Source organism: Carassius carassius, chromosome 16 (assembly GCF_963082965.1).
Source record: "Carassius carassius chromosome 16, fCarCar2.1, whole genome shotgun sequence".
Taxonomy (NCBI): Eukaryota; Metazoa; Chordata; class Actinopteri; order Cypriniformes; family Cyprinidae; genus Carassius; species Carassius carassius.
This window is the reverse complement of record NC_081770.1, coordinates 17,012,743-17,030,836: the sequence shown is the minus strand read 5'-3', so window position 1 is coordinate 17,030,836 and position 18,094 is coordinate 17,012,743. Positions and strand designations below refer to the sequence as shown.

Genomic DNA, 18,094 nt, shown 5'->3' with positions numbered 1-18,094 from the left:
TTGTAGATTAGAGGTGCTATTTTTCTGTTATGATTTATGCTCTCTTAAGGTGAGCAACAGCTTGGCTTTGGCGGGGGGAGGAAACAGACTCAATTCCCATGCATGATTGCCTCAACTTCTGTCTGAGACGATGAGCACTATTAATCTGCGCTTGACGTGACAGACATGCAAAACAACACAGAGATGTAAAACAAGCTATAATTAGTTGGACTAAATAATCAAAGAAGCATGAATCGAATCTCAAACAAGACCAAAGGGCCAAGTAACTCAGAGTAGCTGATAATAATTTAATTTCTACACAAAAATTTTACATAGGATGCCATAAATGAGGTTTGAAATGACATGAAAGTGTCTCTGTATAGAAAAGCTGTACTTGGATGAATGCAAGGTTTTGCTGTGGAAAATTTTAAGACGACTCTGTGGAAGTTGAAAGATGAAGGCCTTGGAAGGACCTGTCATGTCTGCTACTTAAAGGCTTGATGATGAACCCTTCAAAAGGAGGTAAGCATCTTTGGCATGTATGTTTTAAAAGCCTTTCACACAAAAGACTCATGGAAAGATTTATTTCCTTTTAAATGTCCATTTCTTTTATCTACATTTAATAGATGCCGAATTTGGTAGGCAATCCCACTTGGCTCTGTTCCCTTTAGTCCAATCCTTAAAAAAATCTTCCCTTATGCTTTTATTTTATTCATAATTCAGGCCATCAGAAGTTGGAGAAAGTGCATTCCTGGAAAAAAAATGAAATTGTAAAATTACAGCACTGACCTCCCTTGGCTCTATCAGCTCTATCTCTGTGGAAGTGCTTCAAGGTCTATGGTTTTTCTAACACCAGGAGCACCTAAAAAATAAGGTCTCATTTTAAATTTGACAATATCATCACTGGCCCGGTTGTATGTGTCAATCGTGGTATTAGGAGGCAGAGGAAGAGCAATTGATGGATTAGAAACCTAGAGGTCTGACAAGGATGTAATCATAGTTTCAGATAACAGCACCTGGGGCACTTCAAAGACTGAAGACTAGGGTCTCCTTCCCGTAATCCCTCTGTATACCCCATCCTGTTTTCTTTAAATGTCTATTTTCACAGACTCTAGTGATAAAGCTATTTAGTCATTGATCTGTTAACCTCAGTTTCAAATCGTAAGTGTGTGATATCATTAGACATGTTGAACAAATGCTTTTGCATTTTCTACAGGCCTCTGTACTTAACAAGATGTAATGTTGATCAAGTAGCTAGGTATAAATATGCCCAGTTTAGCTTAGCAAAATTATATTCAAATTGCTGAAGCCAAAAAAACAATCGTAGATGAGTGGTTTATTAAAATTGCTGGTAAAGTGCCCCTTGTGGCAATGCTGAGAATTGCGATGCATTATGAATAGCAGTTCAAATGTGCAGTCACACTTATAGTTGTTTGGAAAAATTTTGTAGGAAATAAGTCATTTAACTAGGGAATCCACTCAATCTGGAATGTCATGTAAAAAAAAAAAAAAAAAAGATTTCACTAATGTTTAAGTTAGTCTTGTAAATTCGTCACATAGACCAACAGAAACTTTTTTGTTTTGAAAGTGATTTAAACCACATTTACAACTTTTTTTGCCAACAAAATTACAATGAAGTGCTGCCAGTGTGCCCTTGACATGGTAACACAAAAATGTTTTTGATTTGATAGAAACATTAGCAATTATGCAAATTTTTGGTCAGATTTTTTACATTAAATACAATTATAAAGACATATATTTTCGCTTCTATTAACAGTTCTAAAACACAATTTTTTTTCCCTGCCAAATGGCGCAATGTAGTACTTTTAAAAAAGTATTCAGTGTTAATTTGCACTACAAGAACTGTTAACAAAACTTAAAAATCACACAAACTTTAGCAATTACATACAACTTTTTGGTGACAAAAATGCAGTTTTAACATTTAAAAAAAATAAAACAATAATTATTTAATTTCCATTAAGTTTTAAACCAAACTTTCCCCCCACCAAAATGGTACAATGTTTGCACTTTTAAGAAAGTACTGAGTGTTGTTTTGCACTGCAAGAACTATTAATAGAATTAAAATCAGAAACAAACATAATTAGATGTTTTTGGTTCCATTAGCAGTTAAAAAACATGCATTTTCCACCAACATGGATGGAATGACATAATGCACCTAAAAAAAAACAAACAAAACAAAAAAAAACTCAAAACATTCCCAAAAGTACTACAAGAACAGTTAATGGACCTGGAACGGGAAACTAAACCCTGCTATTCCCATATAGCAACATCCCTGTAATATTCAGCCAGAGAGATGTTTCAAACCATCCGTCGTCAACATGAAACACTGGTAATCCACGACTCTCGGGTGTCCCATAAGACATGAGAACTCTTATCTCGGATGCGGCACGTAACTCAAAGAAGATGAGCGGAAAGCACTTCAAGCTGGAGGCCAGGGAATTTAGATGCTCTTAGATACATTGTTAGCTCTGCGGAAACCTCGTGAGTTTAAATTCAAGCACTCCTCCTTAATCATCGTCCTTCAGACAGCTTCATACAGATAAAGCTCAGTGTTTGGCTGAATTAATTAATTCAAACAGAGCGGCATTACCACATCCATATAAAACCGATCCTTCCGCCCTGCGTAAAAACACCTGTCATTTCAAATGAATTCTTATAATTACATTTCCAAAACGTGGCATTGAGGCAATAACTGAGATAACATGCCACATTAAGGCCCTTTCGGTTATAAAATGTTATTATTAGTTCCAATGATGATATGAAAGAGTTTTATATTACTTTGACAAGCTATTTGGGTGAAGAAGCCGTGTGGGATTTCTGCCAACAGCTCATCACATGGTAAATATGGCCACCCCGTCTATAAATGACCCTTCTGCAGAGGACAAAGCAATTTCTTTCTCCACTGCCCTGTAGTCCATACTTCACCACTGACTCTAAAACAAAAGGTTTACTCAGGTAAAGTGCAGGAGGGTGTGGGTGGAAGATAATATTTCCAAGAGCCCATAAGAGGTTAATTTCAAGAGTCCATTAAATGACCGACTTCATTTATCGTCTCTGCGTGAATAGGTCATTCGACCTGACAAGGCTCAGCTACTGCAAATGAGTCTGACATTACAAGCCTCTTTATCAAACATATTCCTCAGAGAGAGAAAGAGGGAAAATCTTTTTGACCAAGGATAAGTCGAGTGAATGAACAAACAAACATCAACCAATAAATCAATTAGTAAGGCTGACGAATTTTTTCTAGACTCTTTATATATATATATATATATATATATACACAGTACAGACCAAAAGTTTGGACACACCTTCTCATTCAAAGAGTTTTCTTTATTTTCGTGACTATGAAAATTGTAGATTCACACTGAAGGCATCAAAACTATGAATTAACACATGTGGAATTATATATGGAATTATATACATAACAAAAAATTCAATTCAATTCAATTCAAGTTTATTTGTATAGCGCTTTTTACAATACAAATCGTTACAAAGCAACTTTACAGAAAATTATGTTTCTACAATATTTAGTAGTAGCTAGTAGTTTTTGCACGTTTGACAGGATTTTAGAAAAAATTAAAAATAATAATAATAATACAAGACGTAGTCAGCTAGACGATGAACTATCAATATTATTAATTAATAGTAATTATAGGATGCAGTCACACATGTAGCAATAATTGTTAGTTCTGTTTGTTGATTCAAGGTTAGCATCATCTGGGGTCCTCTGAGGGTCAGCATCATCTCTTCTCAGGTGTTCTGGATCCAGACTGGAGCTTGTGTAAATCCTAGTTACCACGGGATGTAAATCCCGTGGCAAAACATAGAAACAAAATAGAGACATCATTAGCATAGCTGCTGATCCAACAAAGTAAAATTAGTTTAACCCAAGCTAATGAATAAAAATGCACATTTGATCAGATGCAACTACACTCACAATTTAAAAGATACATTATTCGTATGCTTGGCGAAAGAGATGTGTTTTTAATCTAGATTTAAACAGAGAGAGTGTGTCTGAACCCCCGAACATTATCAGGAAGGCTATTCCAGAGTTTGGGAGCCAAATGTGAGAAAGCTCTACCTCCTTTAGTGGACTTTGCTATCCTAGGAACTACCAAAAGTCCAGCGTTTTGTGACCATAGGGAGCGTGATGGGTTGTAGCGTGGTAGAAGGCTAGTTAGGTACGCAGGAGCTAAACCATTTAGGGCCTTATAGGTAAGTAATTATAATTTGTAACTGATACGGAACTTAATAGGTAGCCAGTGCAGAGACTGTAAAATTGGGGTAATATGATCATATTTTCTTGACCCGGTAAGGACTCTAGCTGCTGCATTTTGGACTACCTGTAGCTTGTTTATTGAAGAAGCAGGACAACCACCTAGAAATGCGTTACAATAGTCCAGTCTAGAGGTCATGAATGCATGAACTAGCTTTTCTGCATCAGAAACAGATAACATGTTTCAGGTTATTTGCGAATCTGTCTTTGGTGGCTGGAACAATAGTTCTGCCCAGACGGTAACGCTGAGACATATAGTTAATATCAGTTATACGCAGCATGCACGATACAAGGAAATGGTCTGTAATATCATCACTTTGGGGTACAATATCTATAGCAGTAAGATCGATTCCATGCGATATAATTAGATCTAGTGTATGATTAAAACGATGAGTGGGCCCGGTGACATTTTGCTTGACTCCAAAGGAGTTTATTAGGTCAGTAAACGCAAGTCCTAATGTATCATTTGCATTATCAACGTGAATATTAAAATCTCCCATGATTAGCGCCTTATCAACTGTAACTAGAAGGTCTGAGAGGAAATCTGCAAATTCTTTTAGGAATTCTGTATACGGCCCTGGTGGTCTATACACAGTAGCCAGAGCAAGAGATACATTAGGTTTCTTTTGCATGTCTGACAGTGTAACATTTAGCATAAGTATTTCAAAAGAGTTAAACCTATATCCTGTTTTCTGGGTAACATTGAGAATATCACTATATATTGTTGCAACACCTCCGCCACGACCAGTCTGACGGGGCTCATGCTTATAAAAAAGTCTGAAACAACTGAAAATATGTCATATTCTAGGTTCTTCAAAGTAAACACATTTTGCTTTGATTACTGCTTTGCACACTCTTGCCATTCTCTTGATGAGCTTCAAGAGGTAGTCACCTGAAATGGTCTTCCAACAGTCTTGAAGGAGTTCCCCGAGAGATGCTTAGCACTTGTTGGCCCTTTTGCCTTCTGTCTGCGGTCCAGCTCACCCCTAAACCATCTCGATTGGGTACAGGTCCGGTGACTGTGGAGGCCAGGTCATCTGGCGCAGCACCCCATCACTCTCCTTCTTGGTCAAATAGCCCTTGATGCCTTCAATGTGACTCTACAATTTTCATAGTCATGAAAATAAAGAAAACTCTTTGAATGAGAATGTGTGTCCAAACTTTTGGTCTGTACTGTGTATATATATATATATATACATACACACCTTTAAAATAAAAATAAAAGTGCTCTAAATAATATATGTAGTATTTATATGTAAAATGCAGAATTTTGATATATTAAACAACAGCGAATTGTGTTAACAGCGCATGGTTGTGGGTTCGATTCCCAGGGAACACATGTTAGGTAAAAAAAAAGTTAGCCTAAATACACTGTAAGTCGCTTTGAATAAAAGCGTCTTCTAAATGCATAAATTTAATTTTATATATATATATATATTATCACCGAATGTCTGTAACAACCAAATTAATCCATACATACAAAGAAAACAGAACAAATATGTTCTGAAATTATATATGCAATAATGCAAAATAAATACAATTATATATGCAATTAGGAAAGGTTGGAAGCCAAATTCAACCCCGTGCCATGCGTACAAATACCTTACAGATTTCTCATTGTGCCGAAGCATGTGCACTAATTTTATTTCTGGTGCACAGCAAGTCAAAGGAGAATACATCATATTGTTGTTTCAATTACACTCAGAATTTCATTTGCATACATGAATACGCAAAAAGAAACAATTCATGGCCAGTGAGTTGTGTTCCCAAATGTGCCTCTCCAAAGGCAGGAGAAAATGATGCCAGATTTCACTTCTGTTGGGAGGTCTGGATTAGCGGAGGCTTAAACTAAGTCCTCTGTAAATGAACGGTGTTGTTTTGCGTCAGGTCGGGCCTTTCTTTCAAGAAACCCTGACCATCTTCACAAACCAAACCAAACACTCCGAAAGACATATAAAGCCCAGCACGTTCAACGTAAGCCAGTGAAGATTTACCTCAGGTGTCACGCCGAATGATGCGAGACTTTCAGGGGCGTTTAGGGGGATTACAAGGACTGAATTTGTGCTGAGTCCCCATTAATTATGAAACACAATGCAACACTATTGTACTTGTGGAAACTGATGACGATTGTGCTTTTTTTAGATGTGTTCCATTCCTCAGGGAGAAAGAACAGTCATAAGACCTGGACTGCAACTCTGCAGAAGTCATGCTTTCGGCTACTAAAAGTCTGGATCTGCTTATGATTATTGTTTCAGTGTCAGTAAATATGCCAACAGTCATTTGTTCCCATTTTTTTTCAATGTTAGGTCTAAAATATATGCAAACTTTTCTAGCTACACAAGCTCAGTTTCATGCTTCAGACTGTAATTTATAACAGGTAAGGCTGCATGAAATCTAAATGTAACTATTATTATAATGAGGTGTTCAACACGCAGCATGTGATAAATCCTTACTATAATTGTAATGAGAAGTGGTTTTTAAAGAAAAAGAGAAATTTTAAGGTCTCACTGCAGTCTTCCAAAAAAGTTTGAGGGTTAAATGTTGGAAAATAAAGTGAATAAGACAACCATAAATATTCATATTTAATTTTAGTTGTAACAATTGTTTTTCATTAAAATATTGTAATTGTAAGTATATTTTTATTGAGTAGAAGTAGTAGTAAAAGTAGTAAATCCTTACTGATGTATAAATTACAAAATGTTCGCAAAATTGTGCAACCGTTGCAAAGCAAATCACAAATAATTAAATTAAATATAGAGTAAAATTAATTGCAACTTCATTATGTATGTTTACTATAGTTCAAAAATAATTAATTGCTTTAACCATTTAGTAAGAAGTATAATATAATAACATTTTCATATTTTTTATCATTAAATAAATAAATAAATAAAACTGTTACTTAACGCAATTATTTACCATATAAAATAATTAATATATGGTTCCGGTATATGTTTTTTTTTTTCTTACAAATCACTCTGCCCTTAACAGGAAAAAGCAAATTGCATTCAAAGTGTCCGAAAATAGTGAGCATTAGCATATTTGGTATTCTACAGTCAGTTTATCTTTCAGGTCAACTATCAGGGCAGAGAAACAGTTTGAGGACAATATTGTGAAGAAAATTAGCTAAAGTTAACACTGAGATTAGGCTAATTTATCTCTACCTAAATCTAGTCAACAACAACAACAAAACATCTAGCTGAATGTTGGTGAAGAGAACAAACAATTTAGAAACAATCAGAAATTGCTAGTAATAATCGCATTTAGTTACGAAGAAACTGCAAGTAACACTGGATTAAAGTAGAAAAACGTAAATATTTTTGCTTATAAAACAATTCCAATAATCTTTGGTTTATTTACAACTTCGGAAAATAACTTTTTACACTTTAGTCAACCATCACAATCCATCCAGAACACACAAGTATATATACTCAACAAAACCAAACACTGGCGATGTTTACGTTTACGCACTTCGTAGAGTATGCGTATAGTTTCTGGCTATATTTATTCTGGTAATTGGACATGAGACCCCCTACAGGATACAATTTCAGCGCTTCAGCGAGTACATAATCATTTATTTTTCTGAGTTTTCACTAGTGTGTGCATGTGTTTGGGAGAGAGAGTGAAGTCCTTGGTGGGAGGAGAAAGCCTGCAGAGACTAACCAGAGCAAAACCATGGAGTCAAACCTAATTATTACAGTACACACACACACACACTTCTCTGGAGACCAGTGCTCACAAGAAGCCAGCATCCCAACACATTCATCATTTAATATGTTCATGGAGCAATGGAATCATATTTTACATTACACACCAAATGTGGCCTGAAATTAAATAAAACCTGAAGTGCAGGATGTCGGTGTGTATTTTCTGGCGCGTGTTTGTTTGGTTACTGGGGTGGTGCCGTCTCGCATCACTCAACCATGCAGATATTTCTCACCATTTCATGATGCAGCCTCTGTTTGTGATAGGAAAATATCAGGTGTCTAACGCTGTGATAAAAAAAAGATGCAAGGTTCTTTGTATTTTTAAGGTATAAGGTATAATTTTTGTCGAAAATGTTAATTATTTATACAATAATTATGCAGTAGCAGATTATTTGTGATCTTAATCTTAACTAATAGCCACAATGACACACAAATAGGGATAAAATAATAAGATTCATCAAAATCATGCAGCAACAGAAACAAGGAGTGAGAAAGGTAATGAACTGGCCATCTGCACTTCTAGATATCAGCCGTTTAGAAATCCACAACAATCAAGCACAAAATGTGGGCACTTAAACTCTGGAGGGTGTATCATGACGTCCCTGGTGAGAAATTCAAAAAGAAATTCAGACCAGCATTAATGAAAGTCAAGTTGACACTTCAATCTCTCAGTCATTCGGATAGAACCAAAATTCCAGAACAGCAACCGCCAATCAGATTCCTAATCTCTTATATCAGACAGCATGCATCTCAAATGCATGTATTTTGCAATGCCTCTGCATTCACTCAAAGTCATTTTCAGATGCCAATATATCCCTTCTGGCTAGAAAACAGATTGAAGCGCAAAGGACAATGACAGGATTTCTCGATTAAATGAAAATCATTCCGAAATCGACTAAGTTGAGCACTCGGAGGAATTTCTTCATCTCTGACTTTCAGAGTTGGTTTGCTGTGACTTTATCTATGAAACACTTCATTAAATGAGGCTTAAACACAAACTTGTTCTGGTCAGACATTGATTCAACAGCAAAAGCTTTCATCGACTAAAACTATTAGCAAAGCACAAAAATAACATTACATTCTTTCTACTTTCAAAAGTGTGAAAGAACTAATATATTTGATGTCTTCTAAATCAGGTTTAAGGACAAATCTCTCAAAACCTATCCACACATTTTTTTTTAAATAATAAAAAATACTTAATATAATTAAACTAAATTGAGAATTAACATTTACAGAATTACAATAAATAAATATAAACATTTAAGTTATAAATATTTAGATTATGCTATTTATTTATATATTTTACATTAATATTTAATAATACAAATATCACACAATTACTTTTAATAATAATAATAATTTACTTCATATTTAAAGTACTTATTTTATTTATTAGATAATAATGTGGGTGAGTATAAACAACATGTAAAATAATTAATCATATTAATTATATAAATAATAATTATATTTATATATTTGTCTATTTTATATTAATATTTAATAAAACAATACTAAATTACTTTATTTATAACTATTTACCAAATAAAATAATTTAAATATTTTTATTTAAATAAATATATATATATATATATATATATATATATATATATATATATATATATATATATATATATATATATATATATATATATATATATATAGTTATATATATATATATAACTGATAAAAAATTTATTATTGAAACTGATTATTTGTGATATTAAATTAGAGTAACTTATAGTCACAAAAACACAATAAGAAAAGCATAAATTCTAAGATTCAAAAGCACATAAATAAGTGGGAAGTACACAACGAAAACATTAAAAAAAAATCTCAAAACTTGTCCAGATCATTTCACCTGACTGAACACAAAACTACAAGAAATCATATTTTGCATACAAAAAAAAAATAATAATAATAATATTTGGTAGGGTCATGCATTCATTTGGACGACGGCTCTGTTTACAGCCACAGGTAGTGGCCAAACTATGACAGGAAGTGCTCTGGAGAGACTGAGAGAGTAAAGGAGAAACAGTGAGAGAGGAAAAGAGAAATAGAAAGAGAGGAAATGCTTTGCTGATGGGTAGCTCGCGTCCGTCCCGTCCCGTCTCCTCCTCCTGCTGCTGTTCGGTGGATCTCAAGCCCTCCAGCTGGAAATCGGCTGCCACAGACTGAATCTAATATCATTCCTCAGCTGATAGATTATAAACGTTAAAGAACGCAGACAAACTTCATATGGCAAGCACATGTCAGTCAGCTGAATCAGGGATTGAGGTGAAGATGCTCTTATTTTACATGTAACAAACACACACATACATATATATATATATATATATATATATATATATATATATAAACCTCATTATTGTCATTTCTCATTGAATAGCCAATACTGATAATGAACGCGATATTGCATAGCTTGTCATTGATCTACGGCTCTGTCTATTAAATGCCTCTCAAATTAAAAGCAGGTGATGGCCATTTAGCTGTAATCACGGAACCAGATTTACTGATTAGATGCGCATGATCACATCTTTAGATATATCGCCGATCCCTATTTATTACCTTATTATTGTACATTATTTGATAATCAGCACAAAATATATATACATATAACACAATCCACAAACACCTGGTTGAAAGATTGTAACTATTTTACCCAAATTCTGATGAGAATTTGAGCAGAATGCATGTTTAATTGTCTTGAAATTAATGTTTTATATATATATATATATATATATATATATATATATATATATATATATATATATATACAAAACAACAAGCTGTTCTCGACTTGTTTCATACTTCAACTTACACTAAAATGAACTGAAATAGCTCATTTATATATAAACACATCTGCGGCCGATGAATCATCAGGAAACAGAGGGTTAGACAACAGGCTTAAATTCGAGCCCCAGACTGTTGAGCGTCTCATGTTTGAGTCCTGAAAACGAACCGCCCAGGTCTTGGTCCTGATCCCAGCTAAAGACACCCACTGATACCATCAACAATACACTCCCTCATCCCGACGCACAGAAAAAGCAAAAGAGAGTATATAATTCTAGGTTCTCCGGAGTAATACTTACCCTTAGCTAAACTGAAACTAGCGGCTTTCTTTAAATAGAGTATCACGCACACCGTCTATAACAGTCATTCATGTTTGGAAGAGCTACGGGAGTAGAAAAGGCCAGTTGGATGCGAGCTGAACTAGATCAGGCCTGCTTGCCTCAGGATAAACACTGTAAAAGCCACAATTTACTTACAATGTAATCTCTCCTGATGGCCAACTCTGAAACATTAAATCCTCGTAAAACGATCTGCCATTTTATGCCCTTGCTTTTACATTTTTTACGGCTGCCATCTGACTGGAGGGGGATTTCAACACTGCTGCTCTAAGCTGGACTAACATGGCTTTATGTACAGTGGACAAGACACAAATAATAGAGGGAGTGATTTTTTGCAGATGGACACTTCTGTGAAGAACGTGTTTGGGCTTTGATACAAGTTCAGCTGTATGGACAGTATGCTGTAGTTTGTTCTATTCACTTCGGAAGTTTTACGATTTGGACAATTTTGGACAATGTGTCATACAAGACAGCATTTGAGACATTTTGTCTTTTTAATTATTTTAAGGTTGTCATTTAATTTATCGCTTTTTCTTCGTCCATTTCAGATGGACGATTTTGGACAAAGCGCATTGTTTTTTTCTTTCTGAAAAAACACGAGACATAATCATTTATTTTAGTTACGTTATATATTTTCTGTTTTGGTATTAGCGTGCTGTGCTAATGGTTATCATAAAATGCATTGCTTTTTAAAAATGGAGACTACTGCTGCAAACATTTCAGACTACTGATTTTAGACAATGTGTCTTGCATTCATTATTGTTTATTTTTTGTGGTTTTAAAAATTTGGATATACTTTTTACTTCCTATTTGATATTTTAAGTTTAAAAGATTTATTGAAGGTTGACGTTAAATGTATTGCTTTTAGAACACTGTACACTGTAGTTGTACACATTCAGTTGGACAATTTTGGACAATGCGTCTTGCGTTTTTTTTTTCTGAACAACACAAAACAGAATCAATGAAATGTGATTTATTTTAGTTATTTTATAATATATCTGTTAACTGTAGCCATATACATTTCAGACGTACAACTTTTGGATTTTGGAGTTGCGTTTTTGTTTCATAATGAAATATAGCATTTAAAAAAAATGTTGTGTTTTAAACATTTTCTTTACATTTTTCAGTTCCATTATCATGCTGCACTAAAAATTGAGCTAAGGATGCTTAAAAGTATCACTTTTAAAGAATGGACACTACAGCTTTACACATTTTAGATGGATAATTTTACACTTTTCTTTACTTTTTAAAGTTAAATTCATCATGCAAAAGCTAAGCTTATTACAATGCAGACTAGTCTCATGTTAACACGTATAACTGTTGAAGTCTCAAGGCTATTCTTGACGTATTGTAGCAAAGCTTTAACTCAATTGTAAGAATGTTACCATAAAAAAAGTATCTTTTGTTTGTTTACACAAACCAAATAGCAAGTCCAAATCAAATAAGACAATTTATTCTTTGGTTATCGACAGCAGATTGTCAACATGGTTCACATGTATCAGATCTGGAACTGTCGTGACTTAACTTTTCAAGATTTTGAACAACAAAAATAGTTTCACTACAAACAAGCTTATGAAAAAAAGATGCACACAAACGCGCGCACATACAACCATACCAGTCTAAAGTAGAAGCAGCTATTTGTTCTGTGAGCCATGAATATTTAATACACCACGTAACTTGAAAATAAATTGTTAATATAAGAGGGGGAGCTGAGGTCTTGTAGAAAAACGAGGCTGAGCTATGCCACAGGTCAGTCCTGTTCCATTCAAAGTCTGGAAGGAATGTGGGAAGGGGAGGGAGGAAAAGGAGAGGGGATAGACGGCTGGGAATGGGAGCCGAGGGTGTATAGGATGTCCTCACCATTAGAAATGTCCACCGGGGTGGTCGTGACTATCAAACACTGATAACCACAGCAACAAATAACCAACTGTCAATGGAGAACAAGTTGTTCCTAATGGAACTGTACCATGGTAACAATAGTTTCACTAGAGCAGTAACTAAAATTAGCTTTTGTAACTAAATTTGTCACTTAAAAAAGGAGTAGAAACAGCTTGCACTAAGAAAAAGCTAGCAAATTGTTATCAAACGATTACAAAGCAACAGCAAGTAACACACTGAATTCAATGTAGCCTCCAGTTTTTAAATAGGAATACTGAAATAGTATTTTCTTGTATAAATAAATAAAAAAAATAAATAAATACTACTTCAATCTTTGTTTTAATCACATCTTTGAGAAATATTTTTCAGTAATAGCAAATGCAGTTATTATGGTATTTTGTCACAAACATGTATATTTATAATGATTATTGGCAACTTAAAATACACATGCTTGAAGAAATCAATGTACATTTTCCAAAAAAACAAACAAACATATTTTACGTAGTGTTTATAAGGGAAATTCTGGGAACATCCAATTTAGTTCTACGTATAATGAGTTCATTCAATCAATAAATTAAGGTTTTTAGTTCTAAAAAAAAAACATTTGTACTATTGTTTATGTGGGCTATTGATAATTCACGTCTCTTTAATATTCTGCCCATTAAAGTTTATGCATATAAAACTTGAATACATCTGATATAGCCTATGTTCAACTTCAGGTTTGTAAAAGAAATGTGAAATCTGAAATGTTCCAAGAAACGCATGTTCAACAAAACACAGAGCGCTGAGACAGTAACACAAACATTTCGGAGGTTTCAAAATATAATCCGAATCTATTCAAAAGCAGCCAAGAGTGTTAACAGGCACAAAAGCGCAACGATGGCATGAACTCACCTCTGCATTCCTGTTATGTTTATCCAAAGCAGCGCGCAGTTGTAGTGTTGAGTTGGTCACTTCACTTTGTGCTCCTTTGTGGCTGTTGGGCAAACGCGTCTCGCATCGCATCTGGGCGGAGCCGGGGCGCCGGTGATGTCACGGAGAGGGGCGGGGATTCGAAGACGGCTAGGCGGAGACTGGAATCCGTGGTTCGCCATCTGTCACCGAGGGCCCTCAAGGAAAATCACTTTTCCCCTGGCGTCTAGTTTTCCTGATCAATTATTAATTTCACTGAGTGATGATGCTGATGATATTCATTCTGTCCCCTACTTCAAGCTTTCCATCACTTTCATACTTCGACTATTAAGAGCATACTGAAAAAATTAAAGCCTACATCATTTCTAAAATAATGTCATATTAAATAGAAAACATCAATGCCTCATTTTAGTGGTTTTGGAATTATTATTATTATTATTTAATTTATTTAAAAGTAAGACATGGAATTAACAAATTTAATCTGTTCAATGATTTGTTTAAATTTCAAAAGTAAAAAATAAATGGATTTAAAACATAAAACATATTAACTAAATAAAGGCTGAAATCTTTGAAAAATGTTTAGTTTGGCATGTTTTCAAACAAAGAATCAGAAAAGGACAAAGCGGGTAAGCATTATAAATATTATATTTTTTTCTTCTAAATTTAAGTAAGTTTCGTAAGTGGTCAAATGTTTGTTTGTTAGCATTACGCACTTCTCCTAGTCATGTGCTAGCAAGCAAGTGCCAATAAAGAAATTTAAATGCTAACATATAGCTCTATTCAGGTGGTATAGAACATATCAAAAATGACATACTTCTCCTATATAGTAGGCAAAAACAGCATGTGAACAGAGTAATATGTCAGATATTACCACATTCCTAAAAATTTGGTAAAATGTACTCAGATATCTGAAAAGACTCTTAAGTACACACCTGATGGACAATTTACTATCCCATAAGGCTTCACGAGAAGATTTGCAAAGCAGTGAAGTGACACAAATGACGCTTGTAGGTCACGTCATAACAACGTCAACAAGTAGTAGGTAATCATTACATTTATTCTACACACATTACAGAACGTACATTTTTAATGCTTGCTAAGTAATTGACTGTTCACAAAGAACTTGATTAACAGGCGATCTGACCAATCATAACGCTAAATTTGCCATTTTGCCGACAAACAAATCATAGAGGAAAATTTTTGCATATTGATGTCTTTCCATGGTTGAAAAAAAAAATACGTTCTGATATCAATCATGGTTATTTCGTGCTTTTTAATTAATATGGTAAGATGTAAAATTTTCATGCTACTTGAACTGAGGCAATACAATGATCTGTCACGACACTTTAAAGAGCCACAAAACAGTATTTATTGTTTGAATTTCTTTAAAAAGAAATTTTCAGTGGTAGAGCATTGCGTTAGCAGCGCAACAGGTTGTGGGTTCAATTCCCAGGGAACATACATACTGATAAAAAAAAAATAAAATAAAAAAAATAAAAAAATAAACCTTGGCTTGATTCTAAGTCACTTTGGATAAAAGCATCTGTTAAATGCATAAATCCAAATGCTAAAAAAAAAAAAATATTAGTAACCTGCTCTGTCTTGTCTGTCGGCATCTCATCAGTTTCCGCAATGTATTTTTCACTGCGAGAAAATGTGTCGCATGAAAGTGGCATGGCTTGTTGGACATAGCAACAGTAACTAAGGAGAGAGGGTTTTTGCGAAGAATCAATTACTTATTCAAAAGAAGTAACTACTCAAAGACTATGAGATTTCAGATGCAGCCATAGAGTTTATTGGGTATAATCGATGTGAAAGTAGCCATTTTGTTCTCATGTGACTATGAACAGGAAGTTATCTCACAAAGTGCCTGCATCCTAATCTGCATAGTAGGTGGAACAGTAGCTATGTAATGCTACATTCATGCCATATCATAATTACTATCTATCAAAATGACAACACGTGACATTCTACTTGGAGATGTTCACAACCTTAAGCCCCTTTCACACCAAAAACGATAACTATAAAAATAACTATAAAGATAACAATATTAGCATCCACACCAACGAACGAACACACCAGCGTCTGTTCATTCTAAGTGCACATGCGTCTGCTGCTTTAAATTCTCGAGCTTGTTATAGCTTGATGGATTCTGATTGGCTGTCAATGTTTGTATTGTTTATCAGCTGGAAAAAAACTGTTCTGAAAATGATTCCAATGATACCGTTTACTCTATGCCTTTGTCGTTATAGTAGTGTGGAGTCTGCTATTCTTTAATATTGAGAACGATTTTTAGAACTATATCTTTATCGTTATCTTTATAGTTATCGTGCTTGGTGCGAACAGGCCTTTAGACTCTGAACTATTGCACTACCAATGGCTAAGGATAGTGTGAATGAATAAATCTGAGGTGGACAGGCTTTAAAAGTCATAACTCTCAGAAAACTACCAGTTCACAAGTTGTAATTACGAGTTCTAAGAGGACGTGAACACTTTTTACAAGTTGGTAATTACGGTAATTACGATTTGGCGTGAACGTATCTTAAGTTCAAAGTTAAATAAACGGTAGGCAAAAAGTAGCACTTGAAAGTGCAAGGCTTTCAGTGTCAGTTTGATATGCTGATTTATATGGCAAACTGGTAGTTACTATCACATTGATTTTGTCTGTCATAAACACACCGGCTTGTAGCAGAAATAGTTTTGCTGTTTACGTTTTTATTTTAGTTATTTATTTATAGCGACTGATCTGAAGTCTGGCACATTCAAAGAAAATAACTTCCGCACTGAAAAACAAGGTGGATAGGCCAACAAAATTTTAGTCACTACTGGTAGATGTTTATAAAATCTGACAGCAAATGCATATTTCTGAATTTAGTTATAAACCATGAACTATCTATTTACAGTATCAGCCTACCTATATTTATTTGTGTGTGCGAGTTAAAAACCAACCAAGGAAAAAAAGAGCAACAGAGAAAGAGCCAGCTTGGAGTTTGAATTTCCAGAAAGCTACAAAACCTTTATACGTATCCACAAAAATGCGTGGGGGTCTGTGGGGTGACGCTCAAGGGGCTGGTGGAATAATTTGATAGCAGTCTCGGGGAAGGAGCGAGAGCCGCTGCTATCTTTGAGACTGTAACATAGAGACTCCTCTTCACCGCGAGCATCATGCCCTGCGTTCTCCGGGGGTGATGAGGGCTTGTTGTCTGTTTTGTGAGACAGGGAGAAAAAATGCATTGAAAGGCAAAACGGAGTGAAAAAGAGATGAAAAACATATGAATAGCCACATGATATATGCTTTCACAGTGCATGGACCAAAAAAACCCACCTCTGTCTGGCATAGAAGAGGCAAATAAACAAAATAAAATCATTAGACATTGATGTTCTTTGTTCAGACGAGTTGAGTTGCGTGTTGATTTGACAGACACCCGTCGTTACGCATGAGGAGATACTACACAGTTCATTAGTCTCCTGACATCATGTCAAAGTTTGAGGAAAGGAGTTCGTCCTCAAAGGACTGCGTTTGAAAGGAAATAAAGCCAAAAACAGATGTGCAAAAATACACTATCATTCAGGTTTAAAGGCTGTGCGGAATTAGCATACAGCCATGCAAGCAGAAAGCTCATTATTTGGGAAGTTCTCCTGTGCGCGTCCTTTGTTGACATTTGTACGGGCCCCGTACTTATTCTGTATTTTAGCCCAAGGTGCACACGGATGAAATGTGATACAAATATGTTTGTATAATGCCTTCCACATAAGCTTTATGTCAACTTCATAGTGCAGACGCAGAATAAATATAGCTATAACATTGTAAACGGTTGCGTCTTTTAGGGAAGTAACTCGCACGTAATGACTGGTAAAAACTGGTCATTTACATGCAAGAACCTCAAATTCATAAATGATTTAATAGAATATCTTTTATAGGATTTTTACCATAGTATGCCTAAAACCACATGGTTAATGTCCAAAAAATAAAAAAAAATGTGCACACGGTAAGCAATGTAACAAAGCAATGTAAGACTGTAGGATTTTGTCATGTGAAAGTTGATGTGTGTTTATCTGTGGTAGCCTACATCAATGTCCAAACACTGTCCATAGCTGTAGTCGGCTGTTAGCAAATGAATAATCCAAACACTTATGAAAACACACCACAGCTCTCAAACAAGACTCAATAGTCCAGACTATGGTCCCACGTCGAA

At 34.8% G+C, this 18,094-nt stretch overlaps 1 protein-coding gene across 4 annotated transcripts in view; it reads right to left on the bottom strand.

Annotated features, from left to right (window-relative positions):
* The window catches only part of LOC132159722 (SH3 domain-binding protein 4-A), a 33,815-nt gene extending 19,798 nt beyond the window's left edge, over positions 1 to 14,017 (bottom strand). For 2 of the 4 annotated variants that reach the window (XM_059569310.1, XM_059569311.1), the window contains exons 1-2: positions 13,881 to 13,964; positions 769 to 841 (exon numbers count right to left, since the gene is read on the bottom strand). The gene's annotated coding sequence lies outside the window, so the exon portion shown is untranslated. Of the gene's footprint in view, positions 1 to 768; positions 842 to 13,880 lie in introns of all 4 variants that reach the window. The other 2 variants (XM_059569308.1, XM_059569309.1) reach the window with 2 other exon arrangements.
* Positions 14,018 to 18,094: the final 4,077 nt, after the last annotated feature.